This window comes from Ascaphus truei, chromosome 6 (assembly GCF_040206685.1).
Source record: "Ascaphus truei isolate aAscTru1 chromosome 6, aAscTru1.hap1, whole genome shotgun sequence".
NCBI lineage: Eukaryota > Metazoa > Chordata > Amphibia > Anura > Ascaphidae > Ascaphus > Ascaphus truei.
The window spans coordinates 46,657,445-46,664,197 of record NC_134488.1 but is presented as its reverse complement, the minus strand read 5'-3'; the positions used below and the strand labels follow the sequence as shown (position 1 = coordinate 46,664,197).

General features: G+C 38.8%; 1 long non-coding RNA gene across 1 annotated transcript; it reads left to right on the top strand.

Moving 5' to 3' along the window:
- The first annotated feature begins 3,139 nt into the window (after positions 1-3,139).
- On the top strand, positions 3,140-6,456 carry LOC142496463 (uncharacterized). The gene is made up of 3 exons (XR_012801994.1): positions 3,140-3,725; positions 5,678-5,753; positions 6,202-6,456. It is a non-coding gene; the product is annotated as an uncharacterized LOC142496463 (long non-coding RNA).
- Positions 6,457-6,753: the final 297 nt, after the last annotated feature.

Below are 6,753 nucleotides of genomic sequence, written 5' to 3'. Positions count from 1 at the left end.
TTATTATATCTCTGCGTGTTATTATATCTCTGCGTGGTATTATATCTCTCTGCGTGTTATTATATCTCTCTGCGTGTTATTATATCTCTGCGTGTTATTATGTCTCTGAGTGTTATTATATCTCTGCGTGTTATTATATATCTCTGCGTGTTATATCTCTCTGCGTGTTATTATATCTCTCTGCGTTTTATTATATATCTCTGCGTGTTATTATATCTCTCTGCGTGTTATTATATCTCTGAGTGTTATTATATCTCTCTGCGTGTTATTATATCTCTGCGTGTTATTATATCTCTCTGCGTGTTATTATATCTCTGCATGTTATTATATCTCTCTGCGTGTTATTATATCGCTCTGCGTGTTATTATATCTCTCTGCGTGTTATTATATCGCTCTGCATGTTATTATATCTCTACGTGTTATTATATCTCCCTGCGTGTTATTATATTGCTCTGTGCGTTGTAGCTCTGTGTGTTATTATATCGCACTGCATGTTATTATATCGCTCTGTGTGTTGTAGCTCTGTGTGTTATTATATCGCACTGCATGTTATTATATCGCTCTGCATGTTATTATATCGCTCTGCGTGTTATTATATCGCTCTGCGTGTTATTATATCGCTCTGCATGTTATTATATCTCTACGTGTTATTATATCTCCCTGCATGTTATTATATCGCTCTGTGTGTTGTAGCTCTGTGTGTTATTATATCGCACTGCATGTTATTATATCGCTCTGCATGTTATTATATCGCTCTGCGTGTTATTATATCGCTCTGCGTGTTATTATATCGCTCTGCGTGTTGTAGCTCTGTGTGTTATTATATCGCACTGCATGTTATTATATCGCTCTGCATGTTATTATATCTCTACTTGTTATTATATCTCCCTGCGTGTTATTATATTGCTCTGTGCGTTGTAGCTCTGTGTGTTATTATATCGCACTGCATGTTATTATATCGCTCTGCATGTTATTATATCGCTCTGCGTGTTATTATATCGCTCTGCGTGTTGTAGCTCTGTGTGTTATTATATCGCACTGCATGTTATTATATCGCTCTGCGTGTTGTAGCTCTGCATGTTATTATATCGCACTGCATGTTATTATATCGCACTGCATGTTATTATATCGCTCTGCGTGTTCTTATATCGCTCTGCGTGTTCTTATATCGCTCTGCATGTTCTTATATCGCTCTGCCTGTTCTTATATCGCTCTGCTTATTATATTATATCTCTCTGCATGTTATTATATCTCTCTGCATGTTATTATATCGTTCTGAATGTTATTATATATCTGCGTGTTATTATATCTCTCTGAATGTTATTATATCGTTCTGAATGTTATTATATCTCTCTGCGTGTTATTACATCTCTCTGCGTGTTCTTATATTGCTCTGCGTATTATATTATATATCTCTGCATGTTATTATATATCTCTGAAGGTTATTATATCTCTGCATGTTTTTATATCTCAGTTATTATATCTCTGCGTGTTATTATATCTCTGCGTGTTATTATATATCTCTGTGTGTTATTATATCTCTGCGTGTTATTATATCTCTGCGTGTTATTATATCTCTGCGTGTTATTATATCTCTGCGTGTTATTATATCTCTCTGCGTGTTATTATATCTCTGCGTGTTATTATGTCTCTGTGTGTTATTATATCTCTGCTTGTTATTATATCTCTCTGCGTGTTATTATATATCTCTGTCTGTTATTATATCTCTGCGTGTTATTATATCTCTGCGTGTTATTATATCTCTGCGTGTTATTATATCTCTCTGCGTGTTATTATATCTCTGCGTGTTATTATGTCTCTGAGTGTTATTATATCTCTGCGTGTTATTATATATCTCTGCGTGTTATATCTCTCTGCGTGTTATTATATCTCTCTGCGTTTTATTATATATCTCTGCGTGTTATTATATCTCTCTGCGTGTTATTATATCTCTGAGTGTTATTATATCTCTCTGCGTGTTATTATATCTCTGCGTGTTATTATATCTCTCTGCGTGTTATTATATCTCTGCATGTTATTATATCTCTCTGCGTGTTATTATATCGCTCTGCGTGTTATTATATCTCTCTGCGTGTTATTATATCGCTCTGCATGTTATTATATCTCTACGTGTTATTATATCTCCCTGCGTGTTATTATATTGCTCTGTGCGTTGTAGCTCTGTGTGTTATTATATCGCACTGCATGTTATTATATCGCTCTGTGTGTTGTAGCTCTGTGTGTTATTATATCGCACTGCATGTTATTATATCGCTCTGCATGTTATTATATCGCTCTGCGTGTTATTATATCGCTCTGCGTGTTATTATATCGCTCTGCATGTTATTATATCTCTACGTGTTATTATATCTTCCTGCGTGTTATTATATTGCTCTGTGCGTTGTAGCTCTGTGTGTTATTATATCGCACTGCATGTTATTATATCGCTCTGCGTGTTATTATATCTCCCTGCATGTTATTATATCTCTCTGCATGTTGTAGCTCTGCGTGTTGTAGCTCTGCATGTTATTATATCGCACTGCATGTTATTATATCGCTCTGCGTGTTGTAGCTCTGCATGTTATTTTATCGCACTGCATGTTATTATATCGCTCTGCGTGTTGTAGCTCTGCATGTTATTATATCGCACTGCATGTTATTATATCGCACTGCATGTTATTATATCGCACTTAATGTTATTATATCGCACTGAATGTTATTATATCGCACTGCATGTTATTATATCGCACTGCATGTTATTATATCGCACTGCATGTTATTATATCGCACTGCATGTTATTATATCGCACTGCATGTTATTATATCGCTCTGCATGTTATTATATCGCTCTGTGTGTTGTAGCTCTGCATGTTATTATATCGCACTGCATGTTATTATATCGCTCTGCGTGTTATTATATCGCTCTGTGTGTTATTATATCGCACTGCATGTTATTATATCGCACTGCATGTTATTATATCGCACTGCATGTTATTATATCGCACTGCATGTTATTATATCGCACTGCATGTTATTATATCGCTCTGCGTGTTATTATATCGCACTGCATGTTATTATATCGCACTGCATGTTATTATATCACACTGCATGTTATTATATCGCACTGCATGTTATTATATCGCTCTGCGTGTTATTATATCGCACTGCATGTTATTATATCGCACTGCATGTTATTATATCGCACTGCATGTTATTATATCGCACTGCGTGTTATTATATCGCTCTCATGATCCTTCATCGGATAAGTTGAGGATCCCCCCACCGCAGACCCATGGACGGGGCTCGATTAGAAATAGACAACTTGGCCTTTGGACTGCAAATAAGCCAATGGGCCTGGATTGATATTTGGGGGATTTATATTTTTTTATTCTTTTTTGTCTTTCGAGCTTTCGATTAATGTAAAGTTTCTTTACATTTTTGTATTTATTGGCCATCATGCTTTGGCTTAATAAATTGTTATGGGTTTTGTATGGATGGATATCGGCCCTTTTTGTTGGATTGTCTCCGGGGGTCAACGGGCCCTAAAGATGGGGATGACCTTGCTCATGAATAGGGTGTGTCAATGTTTTATTACTGGCTGCCATTAAGTGCCAATGTGGCGTTCTAGGCTCCCGTTGAGTGGTCTAGAACATTTGGACATGGACGTTTTGTCACAGCAGTTCATAATGCTGCTGCTCCACTGCCGGGAGATTTGGCTGCCACAGGTAATGTGTATTCTAACCCCTTACCCTAACCCTATTAACCTTAACCCCTTACCCTAAAAACCTTAACCCTATTGCCTTCTTATCCTAAAAACCTTACGTGTTAGCCCCATATCCTAAGTACTTATCCTAAAAACCTTACCCGTTAACCCCTTACCCTAAAAACCTTAACCTGTTACCCCTTACCTAATAACCCTAAGCTTAACAGAACTCAAAGCTTTGACCCTCATCCTAGCGCTAATCACCTACCTTGTGCCGAAATAACGCCGGACAAGTGTCTAATAGTCCCATTCCACCATAGGTAACCACAGTGACAATCAATGTGGTAATGTTTACAATGCTTTTTTAAATGATGCTTATATAGTATATTATTCATGTTAATATTTGATTGTTGGATGTTCAATTAATTGTTTTGTAATTCTAATGGCCACAAAGCGCTATTAGCCACATTTGGTGTATTACTCTACAAGGGGGAGGGGGTTTTGTCTGTTGAGGGATGAGTAAGGGAGGGGGGTGTTTTGTGTAGTTGCCCCGGAAGGGTAATTAGGACCCTCGGGAGGTCGTAGTAGAAGTTAACCCCTTGTTTGTCTCTGCATGTCAGAGCTTTGCTAGCCACTGGGGGGTAAGTAGTATAGTTTAACTTGAATTGTAACCCCTTTGGTGCCTGTGGTATGCCGTGGGAGCCAGAGGCAACTGCCACCCTACATACAGTAGACAACCTTAGAAAAGGTGGGACTTCAGCCCATAAAAGTTGAACTTTGCCATTTTGTTCCAAGAAAGCCTTTGTATGCTCAGGCAGACTTCACAATTCCCGATAATGCGGAATCTCCTGAACTTTGTCCCTTGAAACTCAGCCACAAACGTGACTGTGTGGGATCGTTTCTAACGCAGCAGCGGAAAGGCAGATACAAAACACACACGTTACAAAAACACACGCAAGACACAAAACACACACAAGATACAAATACACACACAAGTTACACATACACACGCAAGTTACAAAAATATACTAAAGATACAAAAACACTCAAGTTACAAATACACATGCAAGTTACAAAAATACACAAAAGATACAAAAACACACGCAAGACGCAAATACACACACAAGTTACACATACACACTCAAGATACAAAAACTCACAAGATACAAAAACACACAAGTTACAAAAACACACAAGTTACAAATACACATGCAAGTTACAAAAATACACAAAAGATAAAAAACACATGCAAGACACAAAAACACACACAAGAAGCAAACACACACACAAGTTACACACTCAAGATACAAAAACTCACAAGATACAAAAACACACAAGTTACAAATACACACGCACGTTACAAAAATACACAAAAGATACAAAAACACAATCAAGACACAAAATCACACGCAAGACACAAAAACACACGCAAGATACAAAAACACACGCAAGTTACAAATACACACACAAGCTACAAAAACACGCACAAGCTACAAAAACACGCACAAGATAGAAAAACACACGCAAGCTACAAAAACACGCACAAGATACAAATACACACGCAAGTTACAAATACACACACAAGTTAACCTGCGTCTCTGCCGACCCCTGTAAGAGCCCCAAAGTGATGCAGACTAAGGGACATAAAATATAGAAATATAAAAATGCTGAAACACGCACGGGAAAATACTATTAAACAAACAAATAAAAAGCATTACTGGTGCTCAAAATAATAAAAGCTCTTCACTCATATCAAGACACCTTTAACAGCTAAAACACCCAATTATGACCTAAATAAAATTAACAGCCTTATGCAGACAGGTAATAGGAAGGGGTAAAACCTTCTGTCTGTCTCAATCATATTGGCTGAAACATGAAACCTTCAGCTTAGGGTATTATATATACTGTATAGGAATGTATTGTACATTTGGGAATTTATCACCATTCCTACATACTGTATATGTACTTTCCCAGAAATAAAGCACCTTCCTTGGCCAGGGATTGGTACCGGATAACAAGGGATATCAAAAGACCAAGATGACGACGAAAAGTAAGATGGGAGAAAGCAACATGGAGAAGAGGGGCGGAAACCACAGTACCCGGGAGATCATTGGGGGGGCTTCATCCAGCATTGGGGAGACAGGGACTGGGGATGAGATATATATACAGTATATACACACACAATATGTTCCCACCCGGAAGAGCGTCAAGGAAGAGACGGCACACAGAAACTGACGTTTCAATCCCACAGAGGGATCTTCTTAAGGTGTGTGTGTGTATATATATATATATATATATATATATGTTGCATGTCATTTCCCAGAATCCCTTCCTGCAGTGGAAGTGCTGTATGCTGGGTGATAATGGGGAAAGGCGGGGTTGCAGACCTGCCTAAGACAAGCAGATGAGCATACAGTTGTATTTGCATATATATATATATATATATATATATATATATATGTGTGTAACTTTTTGGACTTTGTTACTGTCTCTGGCAGGGGTCCTGCAAACTTGGGAAGCTGTTTCTCTCCCCGACGTGGGAGGGATTCGCAGCTGGGACTTTCTGCTGGAATGTGAGATGCTACCTCCAAACAGTTCTTTCTGAATCAAAAGAGCCAGCGTCATCCGTGGATGAAACTGTGGGAGGGGAAATGTGTGCAGCAGCGGGGACAGACAATAACAGTGTTCTACTTATATAACAGAAAGGTCACTGGGTAGGGGAGCAGGACTTTGTGCTAGGGAGGGATACACGGTTTGTAGAAACCAAGGGTGGCCAACACCAGTGCTCAAGGGCCACAAAGAAGTCAGGTTTTCAGGATATCCCTGCTTCAGCACAGGTGGCTCAATCAGTGGCTCAGTCAAAGACTGAGCCACTGATTGAGCCACCTGTGCTGAAGCAGGGATATCCTAAAAACCTGACCTCTTCGTGACCCTTGAGGACTGGAGTTGGCCAGTTGCTGACTGAGCCGCTGATTGAGCCACCTGTGCTGAAGCAGGTATATCCTTAAAGCCCGACTTGTTGGTGGTCCTTGAGGACTGGAGTTGGCCGC